The sequence below is a fragment of the Lissotriton vulgaris genome, chromosome 6 (assembly GCF_964263255.1).
Source record: "Lissotriton vulgaris chromosome 6, aLisVul1.2, whole genome shotgun sequence".
Lineage (NCBI taxonomy): Eukaryota > Metazoa > Chordata > Amphibia > Caudata > Salamandridae > Lissotriton > Lissotriton vulgaris.
This window is the reverse complement of record NC_141694.1, coordinates 1,089,827,949-1,089,855,139: the sequence shown is the minus strand read 5'-3', so window position 1 is coordinate 1,089,855,139 and position 27,191 is coordinate 1,089,827,949. Positions and strand designations below refer to the sequence as shown.

Here is a 27,191-nt window from a genome sequence, read left to right as displayed (position 1 = left end):
AACTAGTGAATCAGAGACAGTCAGTGAAAGAAAGGATGCAGGACATGAAGAACACAAAATTGTATCACTTTGCTACTACCTCATAAATTACATTTAAATAAGTATAATTTTCAAAACAATTTTTCTTTACTAAATTAAAATTTATTGATCAGATTTTTCAAAATCTAAAAGAACTTGTAGCATTTCTTCATCAGGAATTTCATCCGTCAAAGTGTCTGAAAATGATTCGTCAAACTCAACAATGTCTACACATTCCATTAATTCCATATCTAGTGTTTCATCAAAAAAATCTTCCATGGTATCTCCTTCATGTTCTTCATGATTTGTTTCATCTATAGGATCAATATACACCACAGAATAAGTTGCCTCAATAAACGTTGCTGATATTTCAAAGATGTTGGTAGGCTCCTAATTTTCATTCATTATTTTATGTTAGTGTACTATTAAAAGAAAGAGAAACAGCGCTTAGCAAGAGTGAGATAGGGCAGGAAAAAACTATTACATTCTATTAGAAGAGTCACTAATGGGGAAATCTCACACCAGAAATTGAACACCAAAATTTCCTCACAAAACTACCTCAGACACTACAGTCACAAAATGGCCATGTTTCCCTGGACAGTGTATAGTATCAAGCAAGAATTAGAAATATAAAGCACTGCATCTGATGTTGCCCTACTCAATCCATAAGTATAACAGAAAAACATTAAATAACTAACAGAAAACATTTTTCCTATTAACTTAAAGTGAACAACAGAGTTCTCCTTACAAATTAACAACTCACCTTCTAGAAAACTGTTGAACAGTAAATTCTGTCTCAATCTCACACCTCAGAAGTATACCTCAAACACTAAAATCTCAAAATGGCTGTGTTTCCTTCTCATTTTTCATACATATTCAAATACCCAGCCAATCACATTTTATCACACACAAAATCAAAACCAAAGTAACATTTTAATTGGTTCAAATTATCAACACTTTAAAACTCACATAACGTTCAACCTACCCCCAATGCTCTCTACCAATTACCATACTAACTCTCCACAAAACACCTACCTAAGCCCAAAGGTGAAAGAGTCATCACTCAATGTTGCACTCAACCAACATCTAAACACTGAAACTTGTTATTTTATTGTATTTCTCTTTTGTCTTTTTGAGCCGAAGTCCGCGCACAGTGCGCGAACCTCCCGATTTTTTTTTTTTAATTTTTTTTTTTTTTCAACCTTCAGGGTCCTTTACAAACCCCATGACAAAACCTAGGGGGCTCAGGAATCTCCACCCTGCCTCCTTGTCAACTATTACACTTCTGTTTACAACCACTATCATCTTCCACAAAAACAAGATGGTGGACAACACTTCCCCATTTCGACTGACTGGAATGTTGACAGACGTCCAACAGCCAATCAGAATTCTGCACGCACACGCTAAGGTCCGCGCATGTGCAAGGACAGTGCAAGGACGGTGCAAGCCCGTGCGCGCACCGTGTCCCGCCCATAGATATATAATTTGAAAAAAGTTGATTTTCTCAACAATTACTGAAGGGATTTTCACCAAATATACAAAAGGCACTTCTGCATACCAGGCTCTACCATTTTGCCAAGTTTGCACTAATTCGTTCGCCGTTCGGGCTGTAGCTGTGTCTAAAGGTCCTATGGAAAGCTGCATTGGACTCAATTTCACATTCAATTTTCTCAAAAACTACTGGAGGGATTTACACCAAACATACAAAAGGCACTGCTGCATACCAGTCCCTACCATTTTGCCAAATCTGGTGTAATTTCGTTCAGCCGTTCGAGCTGTAGCCTTGTCAGAATGTCCCTATGGAAATTAACATGGGGAAAACATGTTTTGGGACCCCCCTTTTTTCTCAACCCCCGCTTGACGAATCCCCCCGAAACTTTCAGGGAAGGAGCGGAGCGCAGCAAGGCAAATTTAAGGACAATTACAGGCAGATCCCTCAATCGGCGCCAAAGTTATTCCCAATAGAATGTTCGGAATTTCCTATGGTAACTAGGTCCTAACTATAACTACCTACTGGCGACCGCCAGTAGGTAATATATGTATATATATATATATATATATATATATATATATATATATATATATATATATATATATATATATATATATATATTCACTGAAAAAAAACATAGGTTATAGACCATATATAGTTAGGAATTAGCATTTACAAAACCTTATTTTACTCACACAAAACCATTGAAATTTGCATATATAGTTAGTTGCACTAACTATATATCGCGCACCCGCAATCCACTGCTGATGATGTCACATATTACATCATTCATGACATGGTCAGTGACATCACTGATGACATTGTGGTAAATTAAATATTACCCTGTCATATTTTCTATACTTAAACAAAGGGTCATGCATATAATGAGAGGCAGAGTCCGTGGTGTCCGATTCAAAAGGGCTTTATTTCAGTAACTCGAGTTAAGGGAGAATCGGGTTCCATCACCACTAAGGTTCAGGAAGGGTCTTCGGAACTTTATTCACAGAGTACAATATTTATACATTGAATATACATTGAATTGCAAAGAGAAGGAGGAGCGATCCAGGCAGAGCAAGAGAAAGAGAGAGATAAGAGCATGTGGGCGTGCAAGAGGGCGTACATGTGGGCGTTCACTTGAGGAGTCATAGGTGAGTCATAGGTGGGTGGATACATGGAGGGGGTCTGCATGGCCAGCTGGAACCTTTGCCCTACTTGTGTGCGCAACTTGGTCATGACGTGCAATTGACGTGTAACTGGGGGAAGCTGGGGGGAGCTGACTTTCGATCTAATAGAGAGGCCTTCAGTGTCAGGACGACCTGCACGTCTGGTATTATCTGATATCTTAAGTTTGGAGGATGTATTATCTGAAGTAAAGGTCGCTCAAGCAAAGGTTGCTCATCACCAAGAGCCAGTGTGGGCATATATTTCTTCGTGCATTGCGTGGGGGCCATGGGCTTTCTATGGATGCAAGCTCTGTAAATCACTTAAACTGAGACAGAAAAGCTAGGCCCTATCTCTGCAGACGGGTTCTGTTTACCTTCTTCACTAAGCAGGAATGTGTTTCTGTGGAGCAAGCAGATAACTGTGTGCAAAATACTGTCTTGGCACCCCGTGCTGGGCCCTTCTCAGCTGAGCCAGAAGTATGCGAGAGGTCAGGGATACGTAGCTGAGCTGCAGCTTTCAGAGTGTCTGGAGGCAGGGAAAAACCTTAATTCGGGTCCTGGCTCAGGCTGAGCCACAAAACGGGTTCATCTTGATGTTAAACGTGCACAATGCAAATACATTGGCAACATGGGCCTCAGTGCAGAATTAACGTTTCTTTCATGGGGGACTTAGTGACTGAAATTCTAATGTGGGACGGATATGCAGAGGCATCATTATTGCAGACATGAGAGGGAAAATGCATGGGTGACATGCACATACATTAAACGTGGGGTACAAGCAGGGGACACATTGACCATGTAAACTTTCTATTTCCTCATACCCTCCTTGTCCCCTACTTTACCCTTCAGGACACATCTATATTCATGATACCATATATCTGATCATACAGCATCATTTGTTCATCTTTTCTCTTTTGTATACGTGGATGGGGAATACAGGCAGTGGCACACAGGCCGCAAATCGCCGGGCCACACTGCAGACAGAGACAGCAGCCGAATATCATAAGCAGTATCATTCCTAGAAATGACAATACTTTCCATCCCCATGCCGATATTACACCCCAGAGCCAACCGGACCAAGTCCATGTGCCTGGGTCTTGGTGTATATCATGAGCAATTTTGTGGATCCTTGTTATTGCTGCGTACACAGATGGCGCGTTATTCGGAATGAAAACGCAACAACTGGAGCCAATCACTCTACAAGCCCCGCCCCTATCTGCCAGGATGACGTCAAGAACAAGACGGTTCTGAAGAACAACAAGTCTCATGGCAGACTGCTCCTGGGTCAAGTTAGCTAGGGCAGATGCAGTCTCATTTACTACTGCTTCTAGAGTTCTTGTTAACCTGCGTATGAGTTTACTGTTTTGGACGGGACCTATGAAGAAAAAGAATCCTCTATTGAAATCAATCACGGAGGAATCGGTCTCTCTCCGGTGTCTAACATGCTCTAGTCGTGAATCTGGATGATAATGGGATGGGGCTAGAAAGACAGGTGGCAGTAGGAACGCTATATAACACGTCCCACTCCAGTCTAAAGGCAGATGTACATAGGCTGTCTGACCGCAAATGAAATATGTATGGCGGGAAGCTTTGAAAGAAGACTTTCCTTTATCATTAAACTCGACTACAGCATTACACTCGCTGTGTCCCATATGTACTGATCCTTTCTTGCTAACACACAAATCACCTTTAACAGGTAGGACTGTAATAGTCGGTGGACCTGTATTTTGCTTGGGCTGAACATTCAGAATCATAAAACTAAGGGAAGCATTTCCTTGCTCGTACTCTTCATTTTCTAGATCGGTCCCCTTCCTTTGGGGGAGACCGTCATTGTCTGGAAAACATGCCTCATTCATTACTTTATTCAAGTTTCCCCATATCCAGTCGCCGTTGTAAACTGTGGACTTTCTGTCTAGTGATGACATTAAAGCAAACCATGCTCTGCACGAACCATTGTGGGAGAACGGAAAAGGGAAGAAGGGCAGTACTCCCTTCGTTTTTTGATAAGGTGGAAGCTGGCCACATACCCAGCAATCTGTTGCATTGCTGGTCTGATGAGAACGGTGCAACATACGAATAAAAGTATTGTTGCGCAGGGCTAGTCGATATGACAGTTCATGGGGAGGCAGATCACTGAATGTATGCTCTACAGTGTCATTAATGGATAAGTGTATATGTGAGGCAATAGGAGGAAAGAAAACATGTAGCGTCAGGCTGATACATATTATAGTGATGCACAGAAGAGACTGAAAAATCAGAGTTACTATACATCTACTGCGTAATATCTTGCAGTATTTCTCTCTCATTTTACTCTTTTTGCTATTCTGGTCTACGATCTTATACATGTCAGGAACCTGTCTAACCGATTCACCACCTAGTGGACTTAAACAATTAAACGCTGTCTGACTTACTAGACCATAACTTGGACCTGTACTCTTGTTGCGGAGTCTTTTCTAGCAAAGGGGGCTTAAAGTCTGTAATGTCTTAACTGTCCTTTGTCTTTATCAAAGTTCCAGAATCTCCATAGTACTTCCTACAATGGTGGGCGTGAAGCCATCCTTTTCTTCCTTCGACCTTGACGGCTGTCCTCGTGGTGAGCAATACTAATTTCGGTGTCTTCCAGCGTGGCTCAAGGGGGCTTGATCGATCAAAGTTCCGCACATAAACACAATTTCCAGGGACTATGGTATGCTCCTTGACCTGGGTGTTGTCAGGGAACGCGGCGGCAACCTGTGAACGACAAGATAGTAGTGCAGACATCAAGGAAGCCAGGTAATCTGTCAGCATGTTACTGTCAACATCAGTTATTTTCTTAGGCATAGGCGTACCCCACATATTCGGTGGTCTACCGAAAACCACTTCATAAGGAGATAGGCCTGTTCTGGAATGAGCTACCATACGCATGTAAAAGAGGGCAACCGGCAAGGCTACCATCCAATCCACGCCTTTTTCTGCACAGATCTTCGCTAATTTCGTCTTAAGTGTCTGATTATGGCGCTCTACGAGTCCTGCTGCTTCAGGGTGTCGTACACAATGAAACTTCCACTGGTATCCTAACAGAAGGGACACTCGTTTCATTAATTCAGAAGAAAAAGGCTGACCATTGTTTGAGTACACGACACGGGGCAATCCATATCTGGGGAAAAATTCACGCACCAATTGCCTGGCGGTGGTCACAGCAGTATAGTCTGGGACTGGGTACGCTTCTGTCCATCTAGATAGTACACACACAACTACCAGGACATACTTATAACCTCTACATCTGTCCATTTGGATATAATCCATCTGGAGGACCTCAAAAGGATGGTCAGGAGGATGAAATCCGCCTTGTCCCACCGGAATGCCTTTGCCTGGATTGAACTGGCAACAGATCATACATGTACGTACTTTCTGTTTCGCTGCTGCACGTAGGTGCTTGTTAAACCAGATATTCTGTAAGCTGTCTAGCATTGCCTTTTCTCCCAAGTGTGCTGGACTATGTGCTGTGTTTATGATCACTTGTACCATAGAGTCTGGGAGAAACCATGTAGCTTTGCCTTTAGTCATCCAACCTTGGTCAGTCTGGACCCCTCCTTGTTCAGTCCATTTCTTTATTTCGTCTGAAGTGGCATGTGTCTGTATATCGTGTACATCCTGAGAAGGATCCCTGACTGTCATACTTTTTGTCAGTAATGGTACCTCTATCTTTGTCATGTCTGTTGGTGTCTGGGCTGTAAGTTTAGCAGTTCGGTCTGCCAGGTCATTACCCTGGGAAATGATGTCTGTAACTTTAGTGTGTGCTTTGCATTTCAGGATAGCTATGGCTGTAGGTAAATGTATTGCTTCTAACAGAGCCTGAATAAGCGGGCCATACTGAATTTTAGTCCCATGAGAGGTCAAGAAACCTCTCTCCCTCCACAGGACTCGGAAGTCATGAACTACGCCAAATGCGTATTGTGAATCTGTATAAATGTTTACTTTCAAGTGCTTAGCTCTTATGCAGGCTTGTGTCAGAGCGATAAGCTCTGCTGCTTGTGCTGACAGAATGTCTGTTCTTTGTGTCTCTATGACTTCAGTAGCAGTGGTCACGGCATATGCGGCCACTAACTCTCCCGTGCTTGTTCTCATGCATGAACCATCTACATAAAGTGTCAGGTCAGGGTCTGGCAGTGCAATATCTGTCAGGTCTTGTCTTGGTTTTGTTACTGTATTCATTATTTCCACACAGTCATGTGGTGCAGTGTCTACTGTACTTGAGGGCAAAAGTGTAGCAGGGTTGAGAATATTGCATCGTCTAATCTCTATGTGTGGCTGAAATAACGTCAGTTCATATCCTGTCAGTCTCGCTACAGTTAAGTGCTGTGTCCGTGTCCTGTTCAAGAGAACTTCCACTGCATGTGGTACCTGTACTGTCAGGGGATGTCCCAGCACTATGGATTTAGAAAAGGGGGTGGTGATGAACAGAGTGTCTGAGTTAAACAGCACTATGGAGTCACTTTGTCTTATGGCTAGGGCTGTTGCTGCAACTGATTTCAGGCACGCAGGCAGAGCCTGGGCCACTGGGTCCAGTGTACTAGAAAAATGAGCACTCGGCTTGTGTTTTCCTGCTTGATCTTGTGTAAGGACAGATAATGCTGTTCCATCTCGTTCAGTGACGAAAAGCATAAAAGGTTTGCTGTAACAAGGAGTCGCTAAAACTGGTGCTTGACATAAGGCTCTTTTTAATCCTTCAAATGCCAAGGTATGTTCATGTGTCCAAGGGAGGACAGTCGAAGACGCTGCCTCCTGTGTTGTCAACTGTATGAGTGGTTTGGCTAGATAGGCATACTGGGGAATCCATTGTCTGCAGTATGAAGTGAGGCCAATGAAGGCCCGTACTTCCTTTTGTGTCTTGGGCTGTGAAAGGTTAGCAATTAACTGAATACGTTCTTGTGTCAGCTGTCTACCCCTCTTGGACAGCAAGTGTCCAAGGTACACCACTTGCTGTGCACAGAATTGCAACTTCGAAGGGGACACTTTGTGCCCCTTGTCTGCCAGAAAGTGTAAAACTGTCAGTGATGCATTTTCGCAGTCTGGTTCTGATCGTGCTGTAATTAGGATGTCGTCTACATACTGGAGCAGTGCAGTGTTGGTAGGCATATTAATACTGTCTAGCTGTCTTTTTAATGCTTGTCTGTAAATGCTAGGACTCTCTGTAAAACCTTGGGGAGCTCTCGTAAATTTAAAGCTACGTCCATTTAGACTGAATCGGAAGAGATACTGACTATCTGGATGATTCGGAACGCTAAAGAAAGCATTTTTCAAGTCAATAACAGTAAAGAACGTTGCCTCAGAATCAATAGCAGTCAGTAATGAAGAAATGTCTGGGACCATTGGGTATTGAGGGACTACAATTTGTTCAATTCTCGAAGGTCAACAACTAGTCTGTAAACTGGTGGTGCATTAGGGTCTGTTCGTTTAAGAATAGGAATAACTGGCGAGTTGCATACATTCGAGTCAGTCTCCACTACCACCCCTTGTGCAATGAGCTCGTCAACAATTTTCAGTAAGGCTACTACGGCATCAGGTGGTAACTTGTATTGTCGGATACGTGGTAGCACTACTCCTGCTTTGAGAGTGACACGGTATGGTGTAATGTGCATGTAACCTACGTCAGTTGGACCTTGTGCCCATAGGTGCTGTGGTACATTCTGGAGTCTGTGGTCAAAATCCTTCAACACATAATGTCCCTTAAAATCACGTAAGAACAGTCGTACTCCTTCTGGAGAACAACATATAACTGCTCCTAGTTCTTTTAATGTCTTTATACCAAGCAAGTTTTCTGGACATGACTTTGTAAGTAGCAAGTCTGTGGTACGTGACAACGGACCAACTCCTAGGGAAACTGGTTTCGATACTTCGTTAACAATAGGCTTTCCTGAAAATCCCAGGGAAACATTCTGTGAGCCTGAAAGGGGTGCCCCTGGAACCTCGTCATGGCTGATGGTAGTTCTGCTCGCCCCTGTGTCAATCAGAAATTTTCTGTCTTGTCCCAATACACGACTATGTACATAAGGACCCTCTTGATCTACAGGAACCTCAATAAGGGGCAAGCCAACTTCCCTCTCTAGGCTGTTTCATGAGAACCGTTGGTATTCTGGATAGTCTGACTGCGTGTACTGATACATTTGTGTCGGGGCATTAACAGGTGGCGGTGGGGGTGGAAAATTCGCTACTGTCTGTTGCGTGTTCTGTGGGGTGCTATTCTGCCTAGGAACGTGTGGTCGTTCTTTGGTTCTGCCTGTAGCTATATTGTGTTTCAGGACAGCACAATCTTTTACAAAGTGACCTGGCTGTTTGCAATAATTACAGTTCCCTTTAACAAGTGTCGTGCCATTTTTGTTAGTATTTGCCGGCACCGTTTGGGCAGCCAGCACTTTCATCTTTGTCTCTTTCATGCGTCTTTTTTCATGATCCTGCTCTTCTCTAATTCTGTTCTGGTGATATTGTAACATTTGCAACATTTGGGAAGGGCTGTTTGCTTGCCAAGTACTCTCAACCTTCAGTACTCTATTTTTGATCTGGGGTAAGGAATTCTCTACTAATTTGCTCACGAAAAGATGAGGATATGACTCGCTACTGGGCTTAAGACCACTATTAATAGAAAAACATTTCTCGAATCTAGAATGGAAATCACTTGTGTCCTTGTCTTGTTTCTGTTTACAGGCTGAAATAGCATGCCAGTCTTCCTTTTTAGTAATCAATAGTCTCGGCAAAACCTGTACCAGGAGTTCAGGTAGTGCTTTAGCTTTGTCGCCAAGACCAACCCCCTGGTGCCTGCCTTTATCCTCTGTTTCCAATTCTGCCCAACTTATCTTTTTCTCTCCCACCTCCCAGTCTTTTTCCTTAAGCTTTTCGTAAATACCAGCAGGTAACAGTACTTTCAATAATTTCAGAATGTCAGCGTACGTGTAATCTCCGATGCGTAGAATGCCTTTTAACTCTCGGTGAAACCCCCCCCGGGTCTTTATCATGGCAGGGCAGCATCTTTTTCATTTCCAGTATTTCTAATTTCGTCAAGGGTGTGTAAACATACACTCGTTGAAGCTCACCCGCTGCATTTTTGACGGGATGTACCTCTCGTAGGGGGTTCTGTCTGTCTATGTATAGGTTCTTTCTGTCGTGGTGTGGGGCGGGAAGCATGCATGTGGTCAGAGAATTTAAGTACTTATGTCGTTGATCCAAAATGACATTAATTAAATCAGTACCTAGGCCTGTCCATCTTTCTAGAAGTATATCGTCCAGTAATTTATACAAGTGACCAGGATCAGAATATTGACTCTCATACAACTTTATCAAATGTTGGACCATGTAAATACCGGCCAAACGCTGTTCGTTCGGCGGAAGGCTCAAGAAAGTCTGAGCCACTATATCATTACTATATATATTGGAATTGGACACCCACTGGACAGCTGACCGGACCAATTCCTTTTCGTGTGGGGTGTGGGATCGCTCGCTCTCTACCCGTCGTTTCAGGGCCTTTTCAGTAGCTTGGAATAGATTTTCAAGGGAATATCTTTCTTTTATAGCCTGTCCCTGTTTACGGTAGTCGAGGCACTTGGGCCTATCAAACTGTCGTGCTTTGCCCACATAATTCATTTTGTCCTTCGCCTCATTTTCTGGCTCTAAATCTTCCGTTAATGACTCAAACTTCCCGTCAGACTCTTCACTGTGTATTTCTAATATTTCTTTCCGTATTTTTCTGTACATACTTTCCGTCTGTCCCTGTCTATCATGCCGACCGGCATCTATGTTGTCACTCCATTCTATCAGACCTCGCTTTACATCTCTGTCTGGTTGGTCTTGTTCCCTGATCAGACAATTAATCATAAAACGTAGGATGTAGTTCTTAACCTCCACCTTTCTGTGTTCCATGGCCTTTTCTATACTCTCGGGTCCCTCCCCCGTTCTAATGAAATGGTATATTTTATCATGGTGTTCCTTCATGCCTGGTAATGTGACCAAATAGTCGACGGCTTTTCTTAATCTTAGTGAGAACACGAGCATTGAACCCTTTCCTGGTACTGGATCGTATATGCAACGTGGAATTGTTACATCTACAGAAAACTTAAATGGCGTTGATGACGTTTGTGGCGTTCGTGGCGTTGGCGGTGGCCCCACTCTCCCTACGGCCCCGGGCCCTACGTCGTCTTTCACGATCTGCTGGAGCTGTTGGAGCTGAGCCTCTGATGGGGGTGGAGGGAAATCTGCGTTTACGTAATCAGGTGCGGGCTCTTCTAGATAGGAGGAAATAAAAGCTTCAGAGGCTGTCGGCTTCGTTCTACGTACTCTAAAGGGTACTGGTGGTGGCGTACGCGACCTACGGGGTATTTCTGAGGGGGTCACTCTAGCTAGTTCTTCTGAGAGGACGGGATAAATACCAGCAACAAGGGCATTTCTTTCTCTATCTGCCTGTTCTGCCATGACCCGTTCCCCCTCTTCCCGCAGTTCTTTTTCTTTGGCTTTTTCCGCTGCTTGTTTACTTCTCTCTGCTTGGTGGAATTCTTTCTCTGCTCTCCTATGCGCTTCTTTATGCCATAACTCAATGGCATCTTTTTGAGACGGTCTTACTTTCCTTTTCCATAGCGCTTCCTCTACTTTCATAATGCATTCAGAATCCCAGGTTCCTGAGGCAGGCCATCTGTACTTCGCATCTAAATCCTTCGTGTAATCTACCCATAAGTCTAAAAACAATATGGCATCTAGCCCGTGTTTGTTATACATGTAATGACCAGGTGTGTCTCTAGGCGGGACGGGAACTGACTCTTCGAGTATTCCTTTCCTGGTCCCTATCTGACGTAATTTCGAAAACAGTGGCATGTTGAAACTGACTTAATGAACAACACAATAAACACAAAAATACTCTGACTGAAACAATCATTCACACTACAACACTAAAACAGATACATTCTAACTGATACATGGGGAAAAACATGAACTTGAAAACAGTTAACTTTATGCACTGGAATTCAGTACAACCATACCGGTCTCGTAAAGAGACACGTCTTTACCGTGCCCACGTTTACCGTGGACCCGTCTTTAACGTGCCCACCGAAATGGACCCGTCTTTACCGTGCCCGTATGAACGAGACACGTCTTTACCGAGCTCAAATAAATGAACCCGTCTTTAATCTTTATGCATTCCCAATAGCGCTACTCACCGGGAAGCAGAACTTGAAGGCCTCGGAAACTTGATACTGCGTGAACTCGATACTGCGCATGCGCCTCGAAACAGGTGGGCCTCTGGAAACCTCGGACCTTGCTCTCTCACGGCTTGGGCTCTGGTTGGGATGATCCGCGATCCTCACCGCCTCGTGTGGATGCCTGGTCGCAGTCCGTCTCCTCCGTGGGCCTGAGGGAGTAAGCAGGAAATCCCGCTGTCGTGTGCACTTTGAAGTCCGTCACGGCTGTAGAAGGGGGCAAGGGCTGGACCTACATCGCCGGCGCGTGGGGAAAGGGATTTGTCCCTATTCGGGCGCCAGAATTATGTGGTAAATTAAATATTACCCTGTCATATTTTCTATACTTAAACAAAGGGTCATGCATATAATGAGAGGCAGAGTCCGTGGTGTCCGATTCAAAAGGGCTTTATTTCAGTAACTCGAGTTAAGGGAGAATCGGGTTCCATCACCACTAAGGTTCAGGAAGGGTCTTCTGAACTTTATTCACAGAGTACAATATTTATACATTGAATATACATTGAAATGCATAGAGAAGGAGGAGCGCTCCAGGCAGAGCAAGAGAAAGAGAGAGATAAGAGCATGTGGGCGTGCAAGAGGGCGTACATGTGGGCGTTCACTTGAGGAGTCATAGGTGAGTCATAGGTGGGTGGATACATGGAGGGGGTCTGCATGGCCAGCTGGAACCTTTGCCCTACTTGTGTGCGCAACCTGGTCATGACGTGCAATTGACGTGTAACTGGGGGAAGCTGGGGGGAGCTGACTTTCGATCTAATAGAGAGGCCTTCAGTGTCAGGACGACCTGCATGTCTGGTATTATCTGATGTCTTAAGTTTGGAGGATGTATTATCTGAAGTAAAGGTCGCTCAAGCAAAGGTTGCTCATCACCAAGAGCCAGTGTGGGCATATATTTCTTCGTGCATTGCGTGGGGGCCATGGGCTTTCTATGGATGCAAGCTCTGTAAATCACTTAAACAGAGACAGAAAAGCTAGGCCCTATCTCTGCAGACGGGTTCTGTTTACCTTCTTCACTAAGCAGGAATGTGTTTCTGTGGAGCAAGCAGATAACTGTGTGCAAAATACTGTCTTGGCACCCCGTGCTGGGCCCTTCTCAGCTGAGCCAGAAGTATGCGAGAGGTCAGGGATACGTAGCTGAGCTGCAGCTTTCAGAGTGTCTGGAGGCAGGGAAAAACCTTAATTCGGGTCCTGGCTCAGGCTGAGCCACAAAACGGGTTCATCTTGATGTTAAACGTGCACAATGCAAATACATTGGCAACATGGGCCTCAGTGCAGAATTAACGTTTCTTTCATGGGGGACTTAGTGACTGACATTCTAATGTGGGACGGAAATGCAGAGGCATCATTATTGCAGACATGAGAGGGAAAATGCATGGGTGACATGCACATACACTAAACGTGGGGTACAAGCAGGGGACACATTGACCATGTAAAATTTCTATTTCCTCAACATCACTGATGACATCTCAAATGACATCACTGATGACATCTCAAATGACATCACTGATGACATCACTGATGACATCTCAAATGACATCACTGATGACATCACTGATGACATCTCATTTGACATTACTGATCACATCACTGATGATATCATTCATGTGATAATACGATGAACCTCTTCAGACTCTAATATAACCTTAGATACAATCAGTGTAAACAGACACTCACAGACTGTCACTCATCCATGGAGTTACTCACACACCTAGTCAGTCATGCAAAGAATCAATCACACCTCCATTTCCTCAACTATACAGTTATACACACCTTACTTATTCAAACATATACTAACACATATTTACTCTCTTATACAATCCCTGATACAAGTTCACAATGATCCATACAGCCACTCACACATTCACTGGCTCTTATGCACAGTTATTTATATATGTCAACTCTCACATGTACTGTGTTTTACATATGTACTTACTTTGACATGTAGCACTGAGATATACATTCACTCACCAATACACTCATGCACACAGTCAACCGCCCATACAGCTGTTTCCACATGCACTTTTGAACCCATACATCTAGTGAATCAACTGCTCACACATCTATGCACAGAGTCATACACCTCCCAGCCACCCACACACACACTCAGTCTCCCATACAAATACTTGGGCAACCAATCAATAACCCATATAGTTACTCATATAGCTATTGATCAACACATGCAGAAGTTTACAGAACAACAGACATAATGATGCACAAATTAAGACAGTTTAGTCTCTAACCCATGCACTCAGTGAGACACATTTAATCACTAACTCATACAGTCAGTCATGCACCTACTAAATCCTTCATCCAGACACTTATACATCCACTCATTCTTCAATATGTAAGACATATTTTAACTTTACAGAAACATACAGTCACTGGATGTTGTCATCAGTGATGTCATCAGTGATGTCATTTGAGATGTCATCAGTGATGTCATCAGTGATGTCACTGACCATGTCATGAATGATGTAATATGTGACATCATCAGCAGTGGATTGCGGGTGCGTGATATATAGTTAGTGCAACTAACTATATATGCGAATTTCAATGGTTTTGCGTGAGTAAAATAAGGTTTTGTAAATGCTAATTCCTAACTATATATGGTCTATAACCTATGTTTTTTTCAGTGAATATATATATATATATATATATATTGTCACTCCAGGTTGTCCACCTCTTGAGTAGCACACAAGCAGCAGCTTAATTTATGTGTAGGTGAGGACGGGGATCCGCTTGTAGATGCCGCTCCGTAATGGATCTGCCCGACGCGTTTCGAAGCTCCATCTGCTTCTCTTCAGGGGCTTTAACGGAAGCGGTGTGCGCACCCGCTGACACACTTCTCCAATTTCCATATGACATACCTGCCGATGGGAGGCTCCGATGAGACTGTGCATTATGGCAAGTGTGGTGCGGAAAGCACACAATCAAGTCCTGTATGGACCCCACAAGCTGGCCCGTCCTCAATCCCATGTACGGCTGCTGTTTCACTTCCGTGACTCCCAAGGGTAACGGGGTGGTGCATACTCCGCAGCTGGACTGCCGCATGTAAATTGTCACTCCAGGTTGTCCACCTCTTGAGTAGCATACGAGCAGCAGCTTAATTTATGTGTAGGTGAGGACGGGGATCCGCTTGTAGATGCCGCTCCGTAATGGATCTGCCCGACGCGTTTCGAAGCTCCATCTGCTTCTCTTCAGGGGCTTTAACGGAAGCGGTGTGCGCACCCGCTGACACACTTCTCCAATTTCCATATGACACACCTGCCGATGGGAGTCTCCGATGAGACTGTGCATTATGGGAAGTGTGGTGCGGAAAGCACACAATCAAGTCCTGTATGGACCCCACAAGCTGGCCCGTCCTCGATCCCATGTACGGCTGCTGTTTCACTTCCGTGACCCCCAAGGGTAACGGGGTGGTGCATACTCCACGGCTGGACTGCCGCATGTAAATTGTCGCTCCAGGTTGTCCACCTCGTGAAGCAGCAGCGGTACATGGAATCGAGGGCGGGCACTCTTGCGGGGTCCATACAGGACTTGATTTGTGCTTTCCACACCATACTTCCCATAAACGCACAGTCTCATCTGAGCCTCCCAATGGTGGGTGTGGCATATGGAAAATGGAGAAGTTGGTTGGCGGTCATGCACGCCGCTGACGTTAAAGCCCCTGAAGAGAAGCATATGGAGCTTCGAATGGAAACTGCTCAACAGGAGCAAAATAAAACAAAAAAAATTAGGGGTGGGAAGGGCAGCGATGGTTCTCCAATGCTCGAACCATGAGCTGTACACTTTGTTCTCCAAAGGTAAGCAGTTGATTGCAGTATCTGCATCTAAGGGCACCATGGTTAAAAGCAGGTTGAATGTTCGGAACCAGCTCTTGTGATCTCCCCCTCCTAGAAGAAGTTGCTCCTCTGGTGGATGTAGAGGCCCCATCACTGGGAACCTCTTGTGCCAGAGCCCTGACACTTTCCCGGGCATAATTCTGGGGGTGCCTCCTCTCCACATGCCGGATCATCGTGAAGTTCCCAAATGAGTATTTTTTGGGGGGTCACCCCGTGACAGGACCTGTTTGCAGATCCTGCACTCCACTTTTGGAGCATTCACCTTCTTCTGGTCAGCAGGAATCTTAAAAAATTTCCAAATAAAATGTTCCTTCACCTTTGGGGTAGTAGGCTCTTCATTGATGAAATCAGGTTCATCCTCACTGCTGGATTCTCTGGCAGCCATGGTAAATCAAGAAAGATCCAGGAGCAAAAAACAGGTCTTTCAGTCACAAAAGTGAAATAAGAAGTGAAGGAAATGGGTGGGGATTTCATTCTTTGTAAAAAAAACTGTTAGCAACCAATGAAAAGTGTTATTTTAGGGTCACATGACCCGACGCGTTTACGCTGCGCGCTCCGGAGCACTTCCGGGTGCGTTTATGCGGCGCGATCGTAGGCGCTTCCGGGGCGCAAACGTGGCGCGAACGTAGGCGCTTCTGGGTGCGTTTACGCGGCGCAAACGTAGGCGCTTCCGAGGGCACTTACGTTGCGCGCCGAAGTGACGTCATCAAACTTTTTCAGAAATGCATAATCATTTTCCTTATAAAAAAAAACTGATTTTATTTGTATGTTACGAAATGTTTTGCATTATTATTAACTTTTCATTCATATTTTTTTCACGAACGAAAGTAGCGCTCTGGGTGCGCTTTCAGGTGAGCTCACCGGTTAGCTTAACGAAAAGCTTACCGGAGAGCTTAGCGGAAAGCTTCCCGGAGCACGCACCCAGAGTGCAAAAGAAAAAAATTATATAAAAAAAAAATACTTACAAAAAAACAGCAAATTGTAAAAAAAAAAAAAAGGTTAGAAACTCGATATAGAAAGGAATTAGCATTTAAAAAACCTATGAAATTCACTGAAAAAACCATAGGTTTCACACCAGTTATAGTTAGGAATTAGCATTTAAAAAACCTATCAAATTCACTGAAAAAACCATAGGTTTCACACCAGATATAGTTACCTGGAAATTTTACTGACATAAAAACAATTGAAATTCCCACGTTATAGTTAGTTGGACTCACTATAACTTGCGCGTGTAATGCACTGCTGATGACATCACATATTACATCACTCATGACATGGTCAGTGACATCACTCAGAAATCCCTATTCAAAAAATCCTAACTATATATACCTACTGGCGACCTGTGCAAAAATACAAAAAAATCAAAAAATGTTTACAAAAGCAGTGCTTGTAAGACTGTCTGAAGCTTATTTCCACCTACTGCAGCTTCACTATTCTCAAAGTAAGTGAGGGTCGTTTGTGGACCTGACTGCATTTGAAAACAATGTTATATGGTACCTCCCTAAACCGCTTGACGGAGGCCCCCGAGGGGCGGTGTGATGGCACGGACTCGGAGAAGACGCTTGGCTCCGACCCCTTCCCCAAGTCTTATAGCACTGGTGTAGCCTGAGATCGCCCCCGACATAGGCGGCCGGCTCCCGGGGTCCGGCGGAACTTTTTGCCTTTTGATGACTCTTCTATTCTGGACTTTGTCCCACAATCCGTTTGACCGGAAGACACGCTGTAGTGGGGCGCCCCTTTACCTTTTTAGTTGCCATTCCGCCCGCTTTTGCTACACTGTGCCTCTTCCGCCATTCAGCTGTTTTCCGCCCGCTCTTGCAACTACAGCGTCTCGCTCACCATGTAGTTAAGTTGCTCCCGCTCTTTCGGTGCAGCGATAGGCGGCTGCCACATGACTCTTAAAATGGCGGACGGCTCTTCGGTTTTGGGCCTGGTCCACTAAAATGGCCCTGGGACACCCTGAAACTCGGACGCTTCCCTGATAGGGCTTGGGTCCCATTCTCGGAAAGCGTCCCCTCAGCCGTGAAGATTCTACAATCTTACCCTGACTCCTGCAGGCTTCCGGTGGGGAGCGGCTGCCATGATTGCTCGCGGAATGACCACGACGGAGCCACGAGATGGTGGTGCTCTCATGCTGACGCCAGCTTCAGTCTGAATCATCCAGAAACAAGGTGGGGCTTTCATCGTTTGGGAAAAAAAAATGTTCTAAACCAATGAAAAGTGTTATTTTTAGGTCATATGACCAAGCCTTCCATCTTTAGGAAACCAAAAGTAAAATGAACCAATGAAAAGTTTTATAAACAAGTCACATGACCTGTTATGCGGCATAGGGCTACAAAAAGCGTAGAAAATCCGTTGGCACGTGAGGCGGCGTCAGTAGCGGACCGATGTGCGAATAGGCCAAAGGCAGCACAACGCGCCGAGATCCGGATGGCACCGAGTTGGTGTCCAGCAAATTGCCGCACTGGTGTGGCCATCCTACAATGCTGCACCGAAAGACGGCGTGTCCAGCTGAGTTCCGGTCACTCTTGCGGTACAGTGACTCGAACGCGCCGAGATCCGGATGGCACCGAGGTTGTGTCCAGCAAGTTGCCGCACTGGTGTGGCCATGCGCTTGTTCATGAGGCTTAAATGGTTTATCACCCTCTAGAACCCCTGCATCGATCTTCTGGTTTCCTGGAAGAATTACCACGTAACACAATACCAAGCCTTGTCAGCTGAAACCCCCGAGGAATCGTGGGGCATATTATCAAGGGGGTTTGTCTCCGCTTTTTTGGCTTTAAAAGCCAAAAAGCGGAAATAAAATTATCTCCCTATTACCAAGCTGTCGCTAACACCAGTTAGTGACAGCTAAAAGGAGATAGCGACCATCTTGGGCCCCGCTTTGCATGTCAGTGATATTTATCACTAATGACATGCAAAGTGGGCGTGCCAAAATGTTAGCGACTGGAAACAGTCCCTAACATCGCTATCTCCTATTACCAACTTTTGGAGATATTCGCGCTAAGCGCGAATATCTCCAAAAGCTAACACCTGACCTGAGCAGTTCTTAGCCATGTTATCCAATGGGAGGTGGATAACATGGCTAAGAGCATTTGCTCGATAATACATGAATATCGCTGACTTTTCTGCGATATTCATGCATTGCGGCCGTTTTTTATCGCATTTGCGATAAACCTTGCTAATAGCAAGGTTTATCTGCGATAAAAATCGCCGATGTGCGGCGATAATTTTTGTCTCTAAACAAGTTAGAGACAAAAATTAACGCTAGTTGTTGGTAATATGCCCCCGGGTTTTTGCTTGCAGAAATCGGGAGGCGGGAGACTAGCACTGAAATCAGTAGTCTCACGCCTGAATCGGGAGGGTTGGCATGTCTGGATTCTCTACAGCTGGGGCCATAAACTACATCCGCAGGGGTAGGTGATAGCCTGGGACCAGCCTGGCATCTAAAATGGCTGCCGTGCACGACAAAATTGTGGCATTGGAAAAAAGGCAAGATGGCGCAGACAATGTTTATCAATAAGGATTCATTTATTACAAAATATTTTATCGCAGTGACAAATTGGCGGTCAACACTTCCTGATTTCCATCAAATCGAACGTTAACAGACGTCACGCAGCAAAAAAAAAAAAAAGCTCACGCACAGCCGCTGGAAGAGATGTATCAACATATATGAGCCTCCTCAGCCACCCTCAGGAAACATAGGGGATTAGGATACGTCTCCCGCACCCCCTTATACCTAGTAATTTAATTAAAACGAAGCACAAAATGGCGAATTCCCGTTTCGCTACCAGTTTGCGGCCCAGTTCGCGGCCCGTGAAGCGCTTCTACCGTGAAAAATCATTTTTTTTTTATTTTCCCCACGGGACCCTTTAATAACCCCAACAACATTCCTAGGGGGTCAAGAGGAGTATACCTTGCCCCCTTTCATTAAATTCCCCCTTCATTTTTCACCTCTTCTTCTCTCTCGATCCTACCGAGAGATAAGATGGCGGCCGCTCCGGACTGTTTAGAATGTTGACAGACACCGGAGAGCCAATCAGCTTTCTGCGCGCAAAGTTCCGTTTCGCGAAAAGTAAGCGAACCGGACCGCAGCCCGGAGCGCTGTTACAGATATATATCTTGTTTTGAACGTTAATTTTTCAAAAACTACTGGAGCACATATATTGAGACCTAGCAAAGGCACATCGGGCTAACAGTCCCTACAATTTTGCCAAGTTTCGTGCAAATCCATTCAGCCGTTCGAGCTAAAAGTGAGTCCAACCGCCCTATGGAAATTAACATGGGAAAAACGCGTTTTGGGACCCCCCTTTTTTCTCGGCCCCCCCTCCACAAAACCCCCCCAAATTTTCAAGGGCTGCTCAGACACAAAATGTGCCATTTTCCTGAAAATTTCATCCGATTCCGTCCACAAACGCCAAAGTTATTAGACATAGAATTTTCAAAAATCCCATAGGGAATAAATCCTAACTATATATACCTACTGGCGATAGCCAGTAGGTAATATATATATATATATATATATATATATATATATATATATATATATATATATATATATATATATATATATATATATATATATATATATATATATTACCTACTGGCGGTCGCCAGTAGGTAGTTATAGTTAAAACCTAGTTTCCATAGGAAATCCATAACATTCTATTTGGAATAACTTTGGCGCTGGTGGACGAATCTTCGCGAATTTCTCCAATAAAATGGCCTGCTCCGCTCCGCTCCTTCCCTGAAAGTTTGGGGGTGATTTGTCAAGTGGGGGCCGAGAAAAAAGGGGGGTCCCAAAACGTGTTTTCCCCATGCAATTTTCCATAGGACCTTTAGATAGGGCTACAGCCCGAACAGCTGAACGGAATTACACAAAACTTGGCAGAACGTTTGCAGATCACGCTTTTTGTTAAATGGTGTAAATCGGTTCAGTAGTTCCTGAGTAAATCAAAAGTAAAATTATAGATATATATTGGAGGTGTTACGGTAAGCTTACTGTAAGCTTACTGTACTCTGTACCTTCCCGAGCATGAGCGAAATGCTAATTGGCTGTCAACTGTCTGTCAACACTCTAAACCAGTGTTGGCAGCCATCTTGTGCCTCGTAGACTGAGGCACAAGAAAGCAGGGAAACAAGGTGGAAAACCCGCAAAGGGGGCAGGGTAGAAACACCCTGACCCCCTAGGCCTGCTCAGGGGGTCCCACAAGGACCCCCAAGGCCCCCCCCCAATTTTTTGGGGGGAAAATGGGAAAAATCGCTGGGTTCGCGTAGGTACGCATACCCTTCCGATAAAAAAATATTGCATTTTTTTTTTACGTGGGGATTCCAACTCGGCATACTTAGGCTCAATTAAAACAAAATATTAATAAATGAGCACGGAGGCCTGTAGGTCCTCAGAGCACGGTGGACATCAACTGAGCAGGTGTCAACAAGCTGGAGGGGGTGATGAGGGGTATCGGCAGGAGGAGAGCCCGGGGCATCGTGCGGAAGAGAGAGGAGCTGAAGGGGTTCAACTCCTTAGAAGATCTCCTGCATGTGAAGGGGATTACCACCCGCATTCTGGAAATTAACAGTGACCGCCTGATGGGCCGGAAGAGGCAGTGCAGTGGTGATACTGGCCGGGGTAGCTGCTCGCACAACAACACACTGCCAAGGCTATCCAGTTCTACAGGAGATGCTTTGATTGGCAACGTGTCTCAGGAACATTCCAGAGGCACGGGCATATAGGAGGAAGAAGAGTCAGAGATTCAGGCCGTTTGGGGGGAGGAAGAGGAGGATGAGTCGGAAGAGTCTGACCGCTGTGGCGTGCGAAGAGAGGATGAAGGGGAGGAAGAGAGCGAAGATGGAGAGGATGACAGTGACGTCTACCTCTATTATATGATGGATGAGCACTGGATTGATTATCTGGAGCGTACTGAGGAGGGGAACCTCATTCGTCATGTTCGGCCCAAGATGAAACGAAAGTCTGAGAATGGTGTCGATGTGAGAGCCCTATCTCCTGGAAAGAAGTTATGCAAAGACTCAGAGTACAGCAGTTTTAGGTCATTAGCACAATGCATAAACAGTGCCACAGCGTTTTGGGACCTGCGAAATGCCAACCACCATCGGCATCAGCGTCAACGAATCCCTTCCATCGCCCCTCCAGCAGAGCTGCAGGACTGGCTGCGAACCTTTCAGAAGTGGACCAGTCCCGAGAGGTTGCTAACATTGGATGAGCTCATCAATCGCTGTGAACCATCTCAAATCAAGTATATGATGCAAGTCATCGAGCCACAGTTCCAACGTGATTTACAATGTTATGCAAATGCTGGCCACTGAGGCGGAAACAATATGTAATTTGCACATTGTTATTAGTTTGTATATGATCCTGCATTAGGTATTTAGTACACTGGATATTTTTACCCACTAGGGTCAAATAAGCTGCTAGCTAAGCAATCTCGATCAGTAGTGTATTTGATTATTGTTATATGTCTAAATATCCAGACAGTGTCACATGGTAGGCTATATTTTATAAGTTTTTATTATGGCCCACTTGGGCGTATCAATCATATGTTTACTGAGAGGTTCACTGGTATGTTTAGGTGTTTACTCATATCGGCTGTACCCACTTGGGTAGCATGCTTGTAAACCGGTTTATATTGCCTATCTGACTGCTTTTCATGTGAACGGGGGCGTAGCTCAACCAGTACGTGCATCTTTTGCCGTGGGTTTCAGCTACTCACCCGAGACTTTTTTGATAAAATTTCACACTAATTCATTATTACTATTATTTTTGGGCGCAAATGAACTTATGATGCCACACAACAAGGTGATCATATACCGTAAACTATTTATGTGTTTTCTTTATGTATTAGACGCCATGACATTCAGCAAGCCAATGATTTGTAAACATTATATTTACTTTTTGTTTGCAGCACACATGTGTTTATTATTATATTTGCACACGTTTATAATGATGATGATATGAAAATAGGAGGCTCTCTAATGAATATGAAACTTAATGCCACTTGTTCTATGGCCCAGAATTTGAGACATTCCCACCGTCTTTCATGTTCTTTCTCCGTATGTTTCGCTATCGCATTGGATTTCATCTCTTTACTACCCAAAGAGCTTGCCCTGTACGTACTATCCTTCCTACAGCCCTGGGACCTTCTGCGAGCCGCTCAGACCTGCCGCTACTGGAGGATCCTGGCTGAGGACAATTTGCTATGGCGGGAAAAATGCAGAGATGAAGGAATTGATGAGCCCCTCAACCTGAGACGGCGGAGGATGCTGACACCTGGTTTCATGTACAGTCCATGGAAATGTGGTTTCATGAGGCAGCACAAGATATATATGAACTGGCAAGGCGGGACATCAGGCCCCCTAAGGTGCTAAAGGGACATGATGATCACGTCATAACTTGTCTTCAGTTCTGTGGGAACCGGATAGTTAGCTGGTCTGATGACAACACGCTAAAGGTTTGGTCTGCTATCACAGGAGAGAGTGTTCAGACATCGGTGGGGCACACAGGCGGCGTCTGGTCCTCTCAGATGAGAGATAATATAGTGATTAATGGCTCCACAGACAGGACGCTGAAGGTCTGGAACGCAGACTCTGGCGAGTGCATCCACACCCTGTACGGGCATACATCCACAGTGCGCTGCATGCACCTCCGCGCAAGCTGGGTTGTTAGCGGCTCACGTGATGCCACCCTGCGGCTCTGGGACATTGAGACTGGACAGTGTCTGCATGTACTTATGGGTCATGTGGCTGCTGTTCGCTGGGTGCAGTACGATGGCAAGAAGGTGGTCAGCGGTGCTTACGATTACACTGTGAAGGTCTGGGACCCGGAGACTTGCATTCACACTCTGCAAGGACACACCAACAGTCTACTCCCTGCAGTTTGATAGGGAGCATATTGTGAGCGGTTCCTTGGAGACCTCTATCCGTGTCTGGGATGTGGAAAGTGGAAATTGTTTGCACTCGCTTATGGGTCATCAGTCCCTGACCAGTGGGATGGAGCTGCGGGACAACACCCTCGTCTCAGGAAATGCTGACTCCACTGTGAAGATCTGGGATATAAAGACAGGACAGTGCTTACAGACACTGCAGGACCCCCAGAAGCACCAGAGTGCTGTCACTTGCTTACAGTTCAGCTCGAAGTTTGTGGTAACAAGCTCAGATGATGGTACCATTAAACTTTGGGACCTGAAGACAGGCGATTTCATCTGTAACCTGGTGGCTCTGGAAAGCGGTGGTAGTGGAGGAGTCGTATGGCGAATCCGGGCTTCCAATACTAAGCTAGTGTGTGCAGTTGGTAGTCGAAATGGCACACAGGAAACAATAATAAATGTGTAAGTTGACTGCCAAATTCCGTTCCTTGTGCCTCTACTATTGTGACCCCGTCCCTCTCTGCTGTCACTCCTAGACCACCAATTTTCGATATCCATCTGGCCACAATTTAATTAAATCAATGACCAGCACTGGGAGTCGGAGCCGAAATATCTCTCATCGCATTTCTGCATCCAATCTCTCTAACTCAAACTTCCAATCATCTCTCAACCTGAAGAGGGATACGTCAATCTATCCGGCATTGTTTGCATTCCAAGCCTCGCTATCAAAATTAGAGCAAATCTCATTGGCCAAACGTCACCAGTGAAGAATCTCGTTTGCTGTACTTTCTAGGGGGCCTGACCTCTGTCTTTTTAAAATGGCGCTGCTCTGAGTTTTTCAGTAAATGCTAGAACTGTAGCCCAGTGTTGCCAGATTCGTTGTCTGTTAGTTGTGAAGTGTCTGTAGGTGTCTTCCAGTGTGTATGCACAGCCCTGTGCAGAGTTTGAAGTGTGCCATGGGGGTCTCCGTCTGTCAGCCCACCCCATAGCTCGCTAGCTCTGTCCTAAACCTGTCCTGACTCCTGCTGCGGACACCTCTCCTCTGATGCAGACACGCTCTCCTCTGGTGCTCTGGCAAACATGGGCCTCTGTCAGAGGAGTGCCCCTCAAAGAGAGCTTTGTGACAGTATCATGACATACCGTAACCAGGTGTAATGATTCCCAGCCTATTTACAACGGAAGGAGGAAGGGCTGAGACAGTCATTGCCAGATTCAGGCTTGACATCTGCAGACCACAGTGAGCCCTGAAGTCACTGAGTGCTATTGCCGGATTCAGTCTTGTGATCTGCACTCCCGCCACAGTGATCACTGAAGTCATCGAGTGACATTGGTGGATTCAGTCTTGTGATCTGCAGGCTACAGTGAGCCCTGAAGTCAGAGTGATATTGCTGGATTCAGTCTTGTGATCTGCAGGCCACCGTGAGTCCTGGTGTCACTGAGTGATATTGCCGGTTTGCACTGAAGTCCCTTGTTTGCCTGCTTTAAATGGGCTGGTGTTGTCAGACACTGGGTGCTTCCAATTCTTTAGTTTGAAACGGAGAGTTTCACCTCTTCACTGAAGTGACACACTACTTTGAATTGGCGACTACTGGCACCTCTCAATAGCGATCAGACCCCCTGGGACACCAAGTGCTGGCGCTGTTACATTTCTGCTTCAGCCTCGGGGTCTCAGCAGCACTGCTGAGTTTACCAGCTCACCCACCCTGTCAGGCCAGGAAGATACAGTACTACTTTGAACAGCATCTCAATGCTTCCCTTGCTGACCTCCTTCGGGTCAAGTAGTTGCCATTCTTGCTTCTCTCTGCTATCTTCTGACCAGGTCAGGAATGTCCCTTTGACCTCCTTGTCACACGTTTCAATTCCGGCATGACCACTCAGCCCTTCATCCTTCCGAAGTCGATAAAGTAAGTGAGTACCACCTCTGATACTCGGCACCAAGATGCCCCCAGGGGTTAGCGTGCCGCACTCTATCTCCTACCTCCCATCCTTCACAACTATACAGAACTGTTGCATGTTTGAAAATCTGCAAAACTGCTCTCGCATCTTTACAAACTCTTTCTACCCCTTCTCAACTTCATAGCACTTCCCCATCCTTCAAAAGTGTAGAGCATACTTCCCATCCATCGCAAACCTACACCTTCAAAATATACAGAAATTTCCTCCCATGTTTTACAACTATGCATAACTCCCCCTAACTAATTTGCAGAATGTCTTCTGTTTTCCCACATCTGCTGCCTTTTATAGCTCTTGAGTCACCTCCATTTGTTCATTTTCCTTAACAGTTGCACAGAATTCCCCCATCCCTCGCAACTCCACAGAACACCGTTAGCAGCTTTCTTGAGCTCCTCTTGCATCCTTCCTAGTTCCATAGACCTCGCTTCTATTCCTCACAAATCCAAATTCCTCCTCTCACATCTTTCACAACAATACAGAAGTCACTCGTGTGCTTTGACACTACAGAACTTGGCTCCTATCCTTCAGCAACCTACAGAATTGTTACACTCTTAACAATTCACAGAATATTACTTCCACGCTGCATACAAGCTCCTAATGTTGCATACATCCTCCACAGCTTTCCAGAACCTCCACTATCATCCACAGTTTCATAGAATATCCCTTTGTTAAAAATGTTGTCCATCCAATCTCTCATCTGAGGAACATCCTACTTGTACTTCGTTACTTTTCAGACTTTCTCCATATTTCACAATGATGTAAGACTAAACTCTTATCCATCCTGATTCTTTAGATAGTTGCTCCACCCTTTGAAAGTCTTGGTTTTGGGCTGCCATCGATTATGAGTCGTTCTCCTCTCTGTTCTTGCACTACCTGCTTTGTGCAGGGGCTGGTCACTACGTGCAATCTTACATTTTCACCTCTCGCCTTCGCACCACCTAGTATACAGCACATGTGGACATAGGCTGTGTGTTTCTACACACCAAAAAGGTGATGCTGCTACCGTTAAGAACGTTTTTCACAAAGAACATAAGCAGGCACGGTCTTAGGGCATTCTCTGGGTCACAGCAGAGGCACAACAGTGAGAAAACGTAGAGTGAGTTAACAGTGCACAGGCTAACATTGACTGGTTTCACATGGAAATTTTTCTAATTGTGGAGTTTTGGAAGTTTAAAAAATTCCTGTAAAATCAGCCAAACTACGAATTCTGATTTACTCACCTGTTATCACCAGAGACGTCAGTGCTGCATCTTTGAGCCCAGGACGGACCCTGAAAAGTAAATGTAACCATACTTACAGTAACTTGAATTTCCTTCCATAGGCTAACATTCACTGGTTTCCCTTGGATTTTTTTAAGTGTGGAGTTTGGGAACTTAAAAAAATTCCTCAAAAATCAGCCGAACTACGAATTCCGATTTACTCAGCTGTATTGAGGAGAGACCTCATTGCTGCATCTTTTAGCCCACTACTGATCCTGAAAAGTAATTCTAATCGTAGTTACAGTAACTTGAATTTCCTTCCATAGGATATCATTGCCTGCTATATTGTTATTGTTATTGTTATCTGGGTTTTGTATAGCGCCAAAACACCGTCAGGTCTCTAGGCGCTTCTGACAGATACAGCAACAA

At 45.0% G+C, this 27,191-nt stretch overlaps 1 pseudogene; it reads left to right on the top strand.

The window, feature by feature from the left end:
- Positions 1-24,076, top strand: part of LOC147708453 (uncharacterized) — a 112,118-nt pseudogene extending 88,042 nt beyond the window's left edge.
- The last annotated feature ends 3,115 nt before the right edge of the window (positions 24,077-27,191 follow it).